At 54.8% G+C, this 15,069-nt stretch overlaps 1 protein-coding gene across 1 annotated transcript in view; it reads left to right on the top strand.

Annotated features, from left to right (window-relative positions):
• Window positions 1-4,949: 4,949 nt before the first annotated feature.
• The window catches only part of Syt2 (synaptotagmin 2), a 105,301-nt gene continuing 95,181 nt past the window's right edge, over window positions 4,950-15,069 (top strand). Inside the window, exon 1 of the mRNA XM_070041814.1 lies at window positions 4,950-5,100. The gene's annotated coding sequence lies outside the window, so the exon portion shown is untranslated. The remainder of the gene's footprint in view (window positions 5,101-15,069) is intronic.

The following is a 15,069-nucleotide window of genomic DNA, read 5'->3' on the forward strand; positions in this document are numbered from 1 at the left end:
GATCTCAGCCTCCTGAGTAGCCAGGATGACAGGTGTGACCACCAGCACACGGCCATAGCTACCTTTTGTTACAGCCCTACAAAACCATCAGACAAGGTGAGGTCCCACAGTGGCTTCTCTCTCTCTCTTCTGGGCCCCGGAGGCTGGGAATGTAAGGGGTGCATGAGTCCCTTCATGGCGGCAGCCCTTGCAAGGGCCCTGTCAGACAATATCCTGGGAGGGGAGCTGTGTCTCACCGACAATGGGCACGCAGATGAATGTGACCAGAGACTCACCCCATGTGTGCTCCCAAGGAGCACCGAAGGGTGGTGCCTGGGCTTGGGAGACCTCAGGATCGACCACTGGGTTGGGGGACCCCAGGACTGACTGCTGTGGCTTCTGGTGCTGCCTTCTCTGAGACTCATCCCAAGGGCAGCTCTGTGAGGAGAGGGTTGATGGACACTCTGCTATTAAAAAGCCAGGGTTAATTATACCACGTCTCAGCTGATTGGCTTTTCACCTCTCTGCCATGGGTAGCTTCAAAGCCCACGTTTCCCTCTGCAAACGAAAGACATCCATCCACGATGGCGAGTCCTGAGCTGCTGTTCTTCATGTTCCAGAAGATGCGCATCTCCCTGTGTGTGGTATCTCTTCCTCTTCCTTCATGAGTGCTAAGAAGAGAGTCTGGGCAAGGAGGCGGTGTGTGTGTGTGTGTGTGTGTGTGTGTGTGTGTGTGTGTGTGTGTGTGTGTGTGTGTGTGTGTGTGTGTGTGTGTGTGTGTGTGTGTGTGTGTGTGTGTGTTGGGGATTGAACTCAGGCCTGGACGCCATTCCTGAGCTTTTTTTGTTCAAAGCTAGTGCTCTCCTGCTTGAGCCACAGCTCCACTTCTGGCTTTTTGCTGGTTAATTGGAGATTAGACTCTCATGGATTTGTTTGCACAGGCTGGCATTGAGCCTCAAGTCTCAGATCTCAGTTTCCTGAGTAACTAGGATTACAGGCATGAGCCACCAGCACCTGATAAGGAGGCATGTTTGACATGGGGTGGAATCATCATGGCGTGGATACACTGGGGGCCTCAGGGTCGGAGACAGCGCTTCATGGAGGAAGGGGTGTGCTCTGGCATTCTACAATATTTCTCTTGACTCTGAGAAGGGAAACAAATCATTTTTACTATGATACAAGCTGTCGGGGGCTGAAAAATATGGAATGCCAAAACCTTGTGATAATCTCTATTTCCTGGGATTGGATGAACATTTTCACTATTATTTGTACTTAGTGAATTCTCTTTTATGTGCAAGACATAGTTCTGAAGGCTGTGTGTGTGCATGTGGGGGTGTGCCCATGTGCCCGCGTGCCCGCGTGCCCATGTTATGTGTGCTGGCCCTGGGGTTTAAGCTTTGGGCCTGGCTCCTGTACTTTACCTTTTTTGGTCAAGGCTGGTACTCTACCACTTGAGCCACAGCTCCATTTCTAGCTTTTTGGAGGCTAGATGGAGATAAGAATCTCGTGGCCTTTCTTACCTTGGCTGGTTTCAAGCCTTAATCCTCAGTCTGCCTCCAGTACAGCTAGGATTATAGTATGAGCCACCAGCACCTGGCTTAGCTCTGAACACCTTAAGACTCCCCATCTGGTTGCATTTAAGTTTTATTTGAGCTTGGTGTTGTTGATTTCCTTGTTTATTCATTACAGAAAATAAATAATTATAGTCTACTTAATCAGCCTCCTGGAAGAGCCCTTACCACCTGTTAGGAGACCAGAATTTTTATTTTTAAATTAAAATCTAAAGAAAAAATAAAGCCGATGCTTGTGGCTCATGCTTATAATTCTAGCTACTCAGGAGGCTAAGATCTGAGGATCGTGATTCAAAGCCAGACCGGGCAGGAAAAAAAGTCTGTGAGACTCTTATCTCCAATTAGCCACCAGAAAACCAGAAGTGGTGCTGTAGCTCAAAGTGGTAGAGCACTAGCAAAAAAAAAAAATTCAGGGACAGCACCCAGGCCCTGAGTTCAAGCCTCACAACCGACCAAGAATAAATAACTAATAAAACTTAAGCTTCCATGTGGATTGCATAATGTTAAACATAATCTTTTCCATGACTGCCCTCCTGCATCTGGTGAGTTTATCAGATGAATGTATTAAAGAAAACATAAAATACATCTAAACTTGGAATGTCTAAAAAAAAAATGTCAGATCAGAAGGAGAACATCAGCACAATTAGGATTTGCGTGTCAGCTGTAGACGGCCATTGTAGGGGGCCAGGCAGGTGTGTTTCAGAGGACACCTCGCTGGAGCTGATTTGTCAGGAACAACGCAAACCACTGCACAAGAGGAAGCCGGGTGTGTGCAGGTGCGGGAGGGCCGGGCTGCAGTTTTCTTGTTAAGTGTTTGTGTTCCTGAAGGTAAGGAGAGAAGGCAGGAAACTTGAGCTGGCCTGGCCTGCATGGGGGGCTGGGGGAGCCAACTTCTTTGGGCTTTGAAAAGCAGCATGGAGGGGAAAGCGGTCCAAGTGTGTGTGTGTGTGAGCAAGGAAGCTTGCTTTATGTAGCCCACAGGAGAGCGGCACAGGGCTCTTGGATCCTCAGGGCGAGCTATGCAGAGGGGAAAGCCCTGAGGTTCCGTGCTGTCTTCTCTCCCCTACCTAGGAAAACCCAGAGGGCAGCCGCCAGAAGAAAGTGGTGATGAGGGCTAAGTCATTGTGGGATTGAGAGACTCTCCCTGGATCCCAGTGTGAAGCAGGCTTCCTGGATTCCAAGTAATCTTACAGGGAGGCAGAGGGCACCCTGAGGGTCCCTAGCCACGCATGGCATTTCATGGGATGGGCTATGAGCAGCAAGGCACTCACCTTCCAAGACTGGCTAACCAGCCAGATGTTGGTGGATCACACCGATAATCCTTATTACTCAGGAGGCTGAGATCTGAGGACTGAGATTCAAAGCCAGCCTGGGTAGGAAAGTCTGTGAGATTCATCTCCAATTAACCACCCCAAAAAAGCTGAAAGTGTAGCCAAGGCTCAGGGATATAGCCCAGGCCCTGAGTTCAAGCCCCAACACTGGTGTACATGGGTGTGGGCATGTGCATGCGTGCGCACACACAGACTAGGCTGAGTGGAGAGGTGGATGTCTATTTCAGGTCCTGAAGGCTGGGACAATAAGCAAGAGGGATGCTGAACTCCTGATTAGGTTTACAACTCAGACACCACATTTCTCATTTAACCAAATTGATGGCAGCGTTGACTGTCCTGACAGTCTGGGAGGTCTTCTAACCTTAGGTTCCCGGATGCGCTGAGAAGCGCACTGTGTCACACTGACACAGGCTGAGATTGCCGGTGGGCAGCTGGCCGGGCGGGCTCCTGCAGGCGCGGTGGAGGCCATTGGGCCAGGCCGTTCCTACAGGACTTCACTGTGTCCTGTAGGTCCAGCTGTCTGCATGTGGAGGGAAGGAGCGGAGGGTGGAGATCTGCCCCTTGGGTGAGACACCAAGTCCTCAAACACCTCTTGGGCTGAGGGTGGGGCTGGGTGGCCCCTTTGGGGGTGTGGGGCAGTGGGGTGACTATCAAACTTGACTCCCACCTCCTCCTAGCTAGGTGTCTGGCTCCTCTGTGGTCGCTGCTGGGGAGGTGTGGGGCGGGAGGGAGAACTGGGGTTGGAGGTTGGGGGGGGAGATTGTAATTCAGTATACTTTAAGACCCCCAAGGGGATTGGGCGCTGGTGGCTCACACCTGTAACCCCAGCTTCTCAGGAGACTGAAATCTGAAGATTGAGGTTCAAAGCCAGCCTACAAGACTCTTAACCATAAAAAAGCCAGTAGTGGAGCTCTCCAGGCAAAATGCTAGTCTTGTGCCAAAAGCTCAGGCACAGTGCCCAGGCCCTGAGTTCAAACCCCAGGCACACGTGTGTGTACACTTGTGTGTGTGTGTGCACATGTGCATACACAGAGGGTTCATGGCCACTTTCATGGAAGCCACTGCCCTTGCTGCGAAGCAAGCCCGCTGAGGATGGTCTTCAGTCTGCTGGTTTCACTGGCAAAGGGATCTGAAAGCCCCCCTCCCTCTCCCCAGGCCTCTCTCCCTCCCCCCAGACCCCCCTCCCCCTCTGCCCTGGGATCCCACTCGTGTTTTGCAGCCGCTCGCTTTATCTTCTTCCTTTCTCCACTTTCCCCTGCTGGGAGAGGCAGGAGGCTTCCGTCTTGGGATGAGAGTTCGGTGCCCGGTACCCGGGGGCGGAGGGGGCGCCCCGCCGGCCTGGCCCAGACCCCCCTCCCCATCCTCTTCACCCCGCAACTGCTGTGCGTGGCTCTGCCCCCCCCCCAGGCTAGGGACTGTCCCCACATCTGCAAACCGACCACCACCCCACCCTAAAACTGACGTCTGCACACCCAGCAAACTACCCTAAGGCATCCCATTCCACAGGCCCGGGCGCAGTATCTCCCCCCAGAGGCCCCCACCCCGGACCCCCAGCCGCACCGCGGCGGGGGAGCGCGCCCAGCGCCACCGCGGGGCTCCGGGCCCAACGGCGCCTCCCCGGCTGCGGCAGCGGCGGGGGAGACGCCGGCTGGAGAGGGGCGGGCGGGCCCGGTGGGGAGGACGGCCCCTCCCGCCCCCCCCCGCCTGCCCGGGCCGCCTCCGCGGTGACCTTGGGGGGCTGCGGGGCCCCGCCGGCCGCCCCGTCCCCGCCCGCGCCTCTGCGGGCTTCGTCCCGGGCGGCCCCCGCCCTCCGCGCGCGGTCTCCGCCCCTCACTGCAGCGCCCGGCGCCCGCCCATCCATCAGCCCGTCCCTCCCCCCTGCCCTGCCCCTCCCCCCCGCCCCTCCCCCCTGCCCTGCTCCCCTCCTCCTCCCCCTCCCTCTCCCTCTCCCCTCCCCGTCGTCTCCCTCCTCCCCACCCTCCTCCCGTCCCTCCCACTCGCTCCCCTCCCTCCTCCCCTCCCTCCTCCCCTCCCTCCGCCGCGCCGCAGACTGCTAAGCTCAGCAAGTCTTGCGGCACCGCACTTCGGAGCCGAGTTGGGGCCGGGGCGGAGCGGGGACTCCGCGCCCCCGGATCCGTGGCCGGTGCCGCACCCCTGCAGCGCGGCGCCCCGTCTCCCGGGACCCCGGCTCTCCCGCCCGCCGCGCCGGCTCGCTCCGGGTGAGTCCGCACCCCCGCCCGGGCGGGCGCACGCATCGCCCCCTCCAAAGTTTCTCCTTCCCGGCCCGGGTCCGCGGGGCCTCGGGCTCGAGACGCGCGTGGGGTCCGGGAAGTTTGGGGCGCGGGGTTCCTCGGGCGGAGTTTGCCGCGCGCCGAGGAAGGTTCTTTCGGGGGCCTCGGGCGGGCGCCCCCTCCCCGTCTCCGCGGAGGGCTCGGCGCAGAGGCCGCTGCGGCCCGGCGCCCCTGCCCCGCGCCCCGCTTTCTGGTTCCCGGGCCCCTCCTCTCGCGTCTCGTCCCCCTTCCCGTCCAAGCTGGGGGACCCCAGGGCCGCCGTCGTGGGAGCAGAGGGGAGGGTCCTTCGGCGCTGGGATTCCCAGACCCCTCCCAGGGGAGAGGGTGGGGCGCAGACCTCAGGGACTGCCTGGACGGGGGGGGGGGGTCCCCGCGATGGGGACGGGGGTGGGCCGCCCCTCGCCTCCCTCCAAATCTCATGACTCAGCACAAGCGAGGACGCCTCGTCCCTCCTCAGCCCTACACCCCCACCCCCCACCCCGTCCCCTGGAAGTCTCTGGACTCTTCCATTCCGCTTTCCTACCCAACTCTGGGGCGGGGTAGGGGCCGCGCAGGTTTTCCATCCCTTCCTTCCACCACAGGTGCCCGGACCCCCACACACCGCGTGGGGGGTCTCTCCCCTTCCCTGTGGAGGGAGAGGAGAGGAGGCAGCCAGCCCAAGGGCAGGGGAGCCACTGCAGCGCGGAGAGGGCAGCGGCCGGCTGGGGTGGGAGGCCCGGGTGGGAATGGGGTGCACTGTGAAGAGGAGGAAATCCCTAGCATGTGGGGGCCCCAGGGAGGTGGCTGGGGTCTGATGTGGGGGCCCTCCAGCTCCCCTGCTGCGGGCCTCCTGCGTGCAGTCCAGCCCCTCTAGATCTTGGTAACCCCAGCTCTTCTTTGGGGGGGGAGGGGGTGACAATGAGAAGCAGGGTGACCCTTGATCCTGACAACCATCTCCCCCAGTTTAGCATCGCCTCTGTTTCGTCTAAGTCCAGACTGCTGGTCATGAGAGGTGCTGGAAAACAGAGCCATGCCTGATGCCCCGAAGGCTGAGCCACGGGGGCAGGGTTGGGGGGGCGCAGGAGGCTCTGATGCAGCAGGACGTGCCCAGCCTCCCGGTTGGTAAACAGTGGCCAGCAGCCCCGCAGCTGCAGCTGCAGCTGTGTCAGAGCCCCGCGTGAGTCATCCCAGGGGCCAAGGTGCTGGCCTCTGTCACTGTGCCCCTGAGCCACGGCCTGGGTCCCATGAACTCCAGACTTCTCCTTGTGTAGTGTGGTCTCGTCTGTCCTGCTCAGCTCCTGGCCTCTTCTAGGATTCCCCAGGAGCCTGACAGTTCTCTGGGGACCCCTTAGGCTGTCCCCTCTGCACCTGGCCTACAGGGGAGCCAGGGGCATTGGGTGGAGGGTGGGAGGGGAGGCAGCGGTAAGCAGTCCAATTGCAGACCTGGTTGTCTCTCCCCAGGAGGAGCCAGAGACCAGACTGCTCTGTGGTGAGACAGCTCTGTCCAGCCATCCACAAACAGACTGGGGTCCTTTAAACCATTTTTCTGAGGTGGGGGTTATGCAAACACATTTCTTTTAGCGTTTGGAGCCTGATAACCAGGCATTAGCGTGAGAGAAAGGTGCTGGCCGTTGCGGATGTGGTTCTTGCCTGCACAGGCGTCTGTGACTGGCGTTGCTCTCATCCCTGGGCAAAGCATGCACTTGTTCAAGATCAGCAGGGCCACAGGCCCTTTCCAGAGCTAGAGCGGTGCCTGGGCCTCCCAGCCACAGGGCAGCTGGGCCTTCACCCTCAGGCAGCTTCAGCAGGTGAGGTCAGGGCTGCCCTGGACTGCAGAGCTGGGGTGGGAGGGCTCTGAGCTGTCTGGAGGAGCCTTTTCCCCATCAGACCTTCCCAGTCCTTCCCCCTAGACCTGGGCATGCCTGACCTTGAGTGGCCTCTGCTTGATTCGTGTCCTCTCCTACCTGGGTCTCCTTTTTCTTCCTTGCAAAGCCCATGCAACCTTTTTGGGGAGGGTGGACGGGAGAGGCAGCAGGTGGGCTGGCAGTGGGGGCATGAGGAAGGCCGGTGGGAGGATAGTGAGACATTCCCTTCCCTGCACCGAGATCTCCCTCTTCATGGATGGTGGAAAGCCGAGCCTCACGTGGCTCTGGGATTTGCTGTCTGGGATTTGATCTGGGCAGGCTCTGGCCAGAGCCAGTTTTGCTTGTCTTGAGCCAGACACCACAGATGGCCCAGGGTCTGGAGGATCCTCTTTAGGGACAGGAAGGGCAGGGCCTTTGCACAGCCAGGGGTCAGGACAAGAAACAGCAAGTCATAAAGGCCCAGGGCAGCCAAGCATGGGTTCTAATCCCAGGGCTGCTAATTACCAAGAATGACACTATTAATTACTATTAATTATTATCAAGCACTTCCTGGGTACCACTGTTGTAGGCTCTGTGGATGCTGAGGAGAACCCCACAAACGCAGCCTCTGATGATCTGCATTTACCTGCCCAAGGGGCCAGGGTTCCTTGCTTAACCACTTTGACTGACTGTTGGCTTCCCCAATTATGCTTTCTTCCCATTTTTATTAGAATACGTATACTAATTGTACAAAAGGGCTTCATTGTGATGTTTCCTAATATGCATATAATGTATTCTCATCCCCTCTGTTTCTTACTCCCCTTGTAATGGGTCTCGTCGTTCTGTTTTTATGCATGTGTATGAATGAGGTCCTGCCATCACACACCATCTTGCCCTCTCTCACCTTCATAATTATTCATCTCCTTTTTGTATGAGTGCCTGTGCTGGGCTTTGAAGTCAGGGCCTGCGTGCTGTACCTTAGCTTTTTGCTCAAGGTTAGTTATTGCTCTACCACGTAAGCCATAGCTCAGTTCCATTTTTGGCATCTGTGCAAGTGTGTGTGTGTGTGTGTGTGCACGTGTGTGTGTAATTGTGAAAAGAGTCTCCCCGACTTTCCTGCCTGGGCTGCCTTCAAACTGCAATCCTTAGATCTCAGCCTCCTGAGTAGCTAGGATAACAGGTGTGAGCCACCAGTGCCTGGTTCAACTATTATTCAACCATTTTGACAGTGTACTCTGTGCCAAAGCCACACGAGGTGATAGAGATTCTGGGAAGAACAAATCTGGTTGGGTTCCTGCCCTGACCAGACCTGAAGAGTTTCTTCTATCAAAAAGAAGCAACAATTCTTACCTCATAAGGTAATATACTAACAACTACTAATGTGCTCATTAAAATAGCCCACAGCTCACTGTAAAGGTGCAACTCTAAATTCTCCTTGTGAAGAACCTTGTATACAGGCACGCAGCTGACTGGTCCTGGTTGCTCAGATGCTAGGCCAGTGACATAATTCCATTGTTCCACTGGGAGAAATACCGTACACACACACACAAACACACACACACACACACACACACACACACACACACACACACACACACACACACACACACACACACTTGTCCTAAGAGGTTGAGTTCCTCCTGGTTCTACCACTTGGTATGACTTTTGGCAACTTAATCAGACTCTTGATTCTTGGTCTTCCCCTATGTAGAGTGGAGCTATAATTCTGGTCGGTGACATTCACTGAGTGAATGGATTTCTGTAAAGTCATACTGGTGCCTGACTTAGCGGCGGAAGCTCCATCTTTGTGCTGTCTGCGGGCCCCTCGCACACCCTGCCTGCCCGCAGGCAGAGCTCCTGCTGGGGCTCCAGCTGGAAGGAATGTGTTCCGCCTCTGTGAGTCTTAAAAATCCAAAGGAAGGAGCTTTCCTAACCACTGGTGGCCACCATTTCAGTGTTTCATTCCTCCAACTTTCAGGTGCTTCTTGATGCCTAATGAGCCATTTCCTGCCAAGGCTTAATTTCTGGGAAGGCTTTGTCCCAGCAATCTTTCATCTTCAGCCCAAGAACAGACAGTTCAAAGAAGTAGCCAGAGTGATGGGGGAAGTCTGGATCCTGGCCCAGACAGACCTGAGCAGTCTCTCCAGTGGGGACTGCAAAGGCACCCGATTACCTGCCTTAGAGGCAGGTCCTAAGGTTAAACACTGAGGTGCGCTCCCCAAAATCCAGGGTGAGCCAGAGCTGCTGCGGTTGAAGTTTCCTCTCTGGCTGATTTCCTAGGGAGGGCAGAGTCCTTCCCACCCGAATCTGGTGTCTGGAAGCTGGAGCCCTTCCTGACCTTATACTTAGGAAAGTAGGATGTGGATTGCAGACCCCATTAAAATGGAGCTTGGAACCCCAGGACATTTGATCCTCCATGCAGCCCCCAGATCTGGGGAGGTCAGAGCCAAGAATGAGAGAAGGAGGGAAGGAGAGAAGGAAGGAAGGAAGGAAGGAAGGAAGGAAAGGAGGGAGGAAGGGAGGAAGGGAAGAGGGAGAGAGGGAGGGAGGGAGGGAGGGAGGGAGAAGGAGGGAAGGAGGGAGGGAGGGAGGCCTAGGAAGGCGCAGCCAGGGTAGGTTATGATGCAGGCAGCAGCTAGACCCCTCGACCCTCCATGAGACACTCACCTCAGCCGCCACAGCCCTCTGTACCCACGGGACCTCAGAGCAACCAGTCCTGGCCCCATCTTTACAATAAAGCCAAGGCCACATGGTGGGTAATGCCTGCCATCCCAGCTACTTGGAAGTAGAGAGTGAGGGAGGGGAAAAAAATCACAGTTTGAGGTTAGCCTGGGCAAAAAGCTAGAGAGACCTCATCCCGACCCATAGCTAGCTAGGTTCACGCCTGCCACCCCAGCTACGTGGGAAGCATAAATATGAGATAGAAAATCCACAGTCTCCCCGAGTCTGGGTATAAATGAAAGACCTAGCCCCAAAAGAACCAAGGCAAAAAGGGCCAGAAGTATGGCTCAGGTGGTAGCATGCTGCCCAGTGCGCATGAGACTTGGAGTTCAAAGCACAGCACTGAAAGAAAAAACAGAGGGAAGACCAGAGGAGGGACAGGACATGTTCCAGATCTCCAGATCAGATGCACGTGTGTGTGTGTGTGTGTGTGTGTGTGTGTGTGTGTGTATGTGTATGTGTGTGTGTATGTGTGTGTGTGTGTGTGTGTGTATGTGTGTGTGTATGTGAACTTTTCCTCCCCTCCCCTCTCTCCCTATTCCTCCCCCAGCTTTGTCCGTGTCATAGACATAGAGAATCTAATTGGGGGTTCTGGGGTACTCTTGAGGACGAGGTCACTAATGCTTTGAGCATGGAAAGGAGACTGGGTAATTAAAATCAAGCAGCAGATTTTTTTTTAAGTATATCAGGTACGGATTCCTTGGAGAAATTGGTTGAGCTCCCCTCTGGGGTATCAGGTTTCCTCAGGCTTTTCCATAAGGTTTCTGGCATCATCTTCTTCAGGGGCATCAGCCCTGAAGGAGGAGTGGGGGGTACGGTGAGAAGACTAGAGAAACGAGGCGTATCTGGGCATCTGAGCCCTCCCCCCCCCCTGCTGTTAACAGCCTTATCTGTAATGGACACCATCAGTGCCCAGAATATGTGTGTAAGTTCCCAAGTAGGTGATGAAATGATTCCTGGACAGCCCCATCGCAGAATGTGTGTGTGTGTGTGTGTGTGTGTGTGTGTGTGTGTGTGTGTGTGTGTGTGTGTGTGTGTGTGTGTGCTGAGTTTGTAACTGTGTGTGTGTGTGCACATGCGTGTATGCATGTACATGTGAGGGACCAGAGAGTGCGAAGGCAGGGAGAATGGGAGTTCGTAGGCTCTGCTTCTCTACCATCCAGCCAGAGAAGTCTGATCCACAGAGAGCTCAGCCCCAAAGCTGGCCCTCACCCTGAGGGACAGCCAGAGCCACGGGCAGTGGCCTGGCCCTTCCTGACTCCCCTGCCCTTCTCTTTTTCCTCTGCTTTCCATTCAGATGGCCAAGACATGCTCACTGAAAGGCACAGGGCTGTGGGAGGGGGCTCAAAAATCACCCTGGTTCCTCAAACATGTGGGGGTCCCCCTAGGGCAGGGCATGGGGGTGTCCTCCCCTGGGGATCCTCAGGGCTCAAGGAAACATTTGTTACGGCCAGTGTGAGGTGGCCGGGCTCCCAGCGTTTCCCCGAGCCATCCAGGACCTGCTTTCTGTCGTCCGTGGGGCTGCTTGCTTTCTTCCCTTTGCACTGTGCAGAGGCTGAGCGCCCGAGGGCCTCTGCGGATGGTCTGGGCGGAGTGTGGGAGTCTCCTGTGCAGCATTCACAGGACAGTGCTCTCCGTGGGCAGGGATGAAGACAGGTGCCCCCGTGTGGGCAGGGAGTCCCGGGCCATGGAGAGCCAGCAGGGCTTCCCATAATTGGGCTGATGTGGTGGCTGTAGGATTTAGCAATTAGGGAATATTGCAATTAGTGGTGGAACGTACCCATTACTGCTGCACGCATCTTAATATCCAGGGTAAGTGGTTATAGCTTTGAGCTCGGCACTGGGGAGATGGCAGCGCAGGAATGAAGGAAGGAACAGAGTGAAATGAGGGGTTCCAGCCCCAGATGAGGGAGACAAGCTTAACCCCTTCCACACCCAGTCTGAGGAATGATCTGAAGCTGCAGTGAGGCCATACTCACCCTGTGCTGCCTCCTCTTCCTCTTCTCTTCTCTCTGTGTGTGTGTGTGTGTGTGTGTGTGTGTGTGTGTGTGTGTGTGTCTGTGTATGTTGAGACAGGGTCTTACTATGTAGTCAAGGCTGGTTTGCATGTGAGATCCTGCTCCTTTGGCCTCCTGAGTGCTGGGATTACAGGCATGTGTCATCATGCCAAGCTATGGGCCTTATATATTTTAAAATTGGAATGGAATCTGGGTGCTGGTGACTCAGGAGGCTGAGATCTGAGGATTGCCAGCCCAGGCAGGAGAATCCATGAGACTCCTATGTCCAATTAACCACTAAAAAGCCAGAAGTGGAGTTGTGACTTAAGGGCTAGAGTCTTGAGTACAAACGCTCAAGGACAGCACCCAGGCCCTGAGTTTAATCCCCAGGGCTGGCACAAAAAAAAAAATTGAAAGAGAACAGCTGCATATATTTATGGGCTGACGTGGTGTGTGTGTGTGTGTGTGTGTGTGTGTGTGTGTGTGTGTGTATGGACGTGGTGTGTGTGTGTATGTGTGTATGGACGTGGTGTGTGTGTGTGTATGTGTGTATGGAGAGAGAGAGTATGTAGTGATCAGATTGTGGGAATGGGCCTATCAGTTATTTACCTCTCTTTACCCCAGGCCTTCTACCCCTTCCTCAGCAAAATTGCTTGTCAGAGATTAAGAGAGTGGGAGTGATGGTCAAGAGAGAGAGGCTGTGGGAAGAAAGGCTGCCTGCGACAGAGACAAGGGTTATAACCCACTGTAGTGCATGTATGAATGTGCAGGTGTGTGTGTGTGTGCACGCTCTTGTGAGTGTGTAAGTGTGAGAGAATGCATACCTTTCTGTGCCTCATCTCTCCCCTTCCTCTGTTCCTTTCTCTCCCATCTTTTCCTTCTCCCATCTCACTCCCAATCCAAGTCTGATTTCTTCTGAAGTAAATGGAGGCAGGATGGGGCAGTACAAGATCAAGCCCATGAGGGACACGGGTGAAGTCAGAGTCCAGGGATGGGGCCAGTCTGTCCCTGGTCAGAGCAGATGCAGGCTCCCAGGCAGCGAGGCCTGGGCACGGAAGGCTCCCTAGAGCATCCCTGCCACTGAGGACTGGATGGGCGGAGCTGTGTCTTTTCTTCATCATCCACTCTAGTCTGGAGTGAGGGGCCGGATGTCTTGGGCCTGTATTTCCTGTACTTTGAAGGGTGACTGGGGAAAGAGCTTTTATGCATGTTCTTTTTTTTGGGGGGGGGGTGCCAATCTAGGGCTTGAACTTAGGGCCTTGGCATTGTCCTTGAGCTTTTTGCTCAAGGCTAGTGTTCTTATCACTTGAGCCACAGCTCCACTTTTGGCTGTGTGTGTGTGTGTGTGTGTGTGTGTGTGTGTGTGTGTGTGTGTGTGTGTTGGTTAATTGGAGATAAGAATCTCACTGGCCTTTCCTGCCTGTGCTGGCTTTGAAATGCAGTCCTCAAGTGTTAGCCTCCTGAGTAGCTAGGCTTACAGGCATGAGGCTGTCCTTTCTGATTGTGGTCTGACCTCCTCCGGACACACCTTAGCTTCCTAGAGATGGAGAGAGCTTTTGAGGTGGGTGACATGAGGCTTGAATGCAGGGCTTCATGCTTGCTAGACAGGCACTCTACCATTTGAGCCATCTTTTCTTTTGCTTTATTTTTTTTTTAGATAGGGTCTCAAGCTTTTACCCTGGCTGGCCTAGGTCTCAGTCTTCCTATTAGGAAGACAGGTACATGCTACTACATCCAGCTTATTAGTTGAGATGAGGCCTTGACTCTCCCAATCCCCACTTCCTAAGAGCCTAGGATTATAGCTATAAGCCACTACACGTGGCCACCAGCACACTGCTCTTTCCTTCCATCCTCCTTTTTGTGTGTGTCAGTCATGGGGCTTGAACTCAGGGCCTGGAAGCTGTCTCTGAACTTTTCTGCTCAAGGCTAGTGCTCTACCACTTTGAGCCATAGCTCCATTTCTGGTTTTCTGGTGATTAATTGGAGATAAGATTCTCATGGACTGTTATGCCTGGGCTGGCTTTGAACCATGATCTTCAGCCTCCTGGGTAGCTAAGATTACAGGCGTGAGCCACCAGCACCTGCCTCCCTCTATCCTCCTGGGGGCCCACGGCCAACCATGGGCCCCTCAGGGAGCCAACCACAGTGGGCAAAAGTCACAGTCCGGTGATAAGGGCTGAGACGATGCTAGAAGGGATGGAGGCAGGGAGGGAAACAAGAATGTATTGGTGGGGCTGGGAAGGTAGCTCAGTGGTAGAGCGCTTACCTTGCATGCATGAGGCCCTGGGTTCAATTCCTCAGCACCACATAAGCAGAAAAAGCCGGAAGTGGTGCTGTGGCTCAAGTGATAGAGCACTAGCCTTGAGCTGAAGAGCTGAGGGACAGCACCCAGGCCCAGAGTTCAGGCCCCAGAGCCAACAAAAAAAAAAAAAAAAAAAAAAAAAGAAAAGAAAAAAGAAAAAAAAGAATGTGTTGGTAAGCCAGGAATGGTGCACCTACCGAGAATCCTAGAAACAGGAAGATCTTGAGTTCAAGGTGAATCTGAAGCACATAGACCAGTTTAAAAAAAAAAATTCTGGATGCTGGCAGCTCACAACTGTAATCCTATCTACTTGAGAGGCTGAGACCTGAGGATTGAGACTCAAAGCCAGCCAGGGCAGACAAATCCATGGGACGCTTATCTTCAGTTAACCAGAAAAACAAAAGCTGGAAGTAGAGGTGTGGCTCAATTGGTAGGGGGTCAGTCTTGAATGAAAAGGCTCAAGGACAGCGCCCAGGCCCTGAGTTCAAGTCCCAGTACCAACACACACATGCATGCATGCATGCACACATGCACGTATGTGTGTGTGTGCGCGCACACACACACACACACACATTAAAAAAATGAGAACCTATGGTTATGTGTTCTGGCCCTTCAGGGAAGCAGATCTGGGACAGAAAGCTAGCATTTCTGTTGGGAGCCAAGAAAAGTTAGAGGTAAATCCCAAGGAGCTCAAGGACAGCCTGCCACTGGCTCTGAAGGAGTTAATTGGTGGCAGGGGAGGGGGTAGTCCTCTCTCCCCGTTTGAGTCTCCCAGAGGAGGACAAAGCATTGCATTAATAAGACTAATGAGCGGACCCTGGATCCAAATCAATCCTGGCATTGCAGGAGACAAGGGGGAAGCACAGCGGAGAAATCCCATTAGCTCTTTGGTGCTGGGAACCGATCTGACTTTAGGGAGACTGGGAGGCCCCCTCCCCATCTGGTCTCCTGGTGCTGGAGGCCCCTTATCAGTGCGAGGTGGGCAGGTGGCCCCAGGCCTTCTGGTGAAGACAGTGACCCCCAGAGGCCCCAGGAGGTAAGGCAGTGGGGAAGG

The sequence above is a fragment of the Dipodomys merriami genome, unplaced genomic scaffold, assembly GCF_024711535.1.
Source record: "Dipodomys merriami isolate MVZ:Mamm:240054 unplaced genomic scaffold, mDipMer1.0.p SCAF_31, whole genome shotgun sequence".
NCBI lineage: Eukaryota > Metazoa > Chordata > Mammalia > Rodentia > Heteromyidae > Dipodomys > Dipodomys merriami.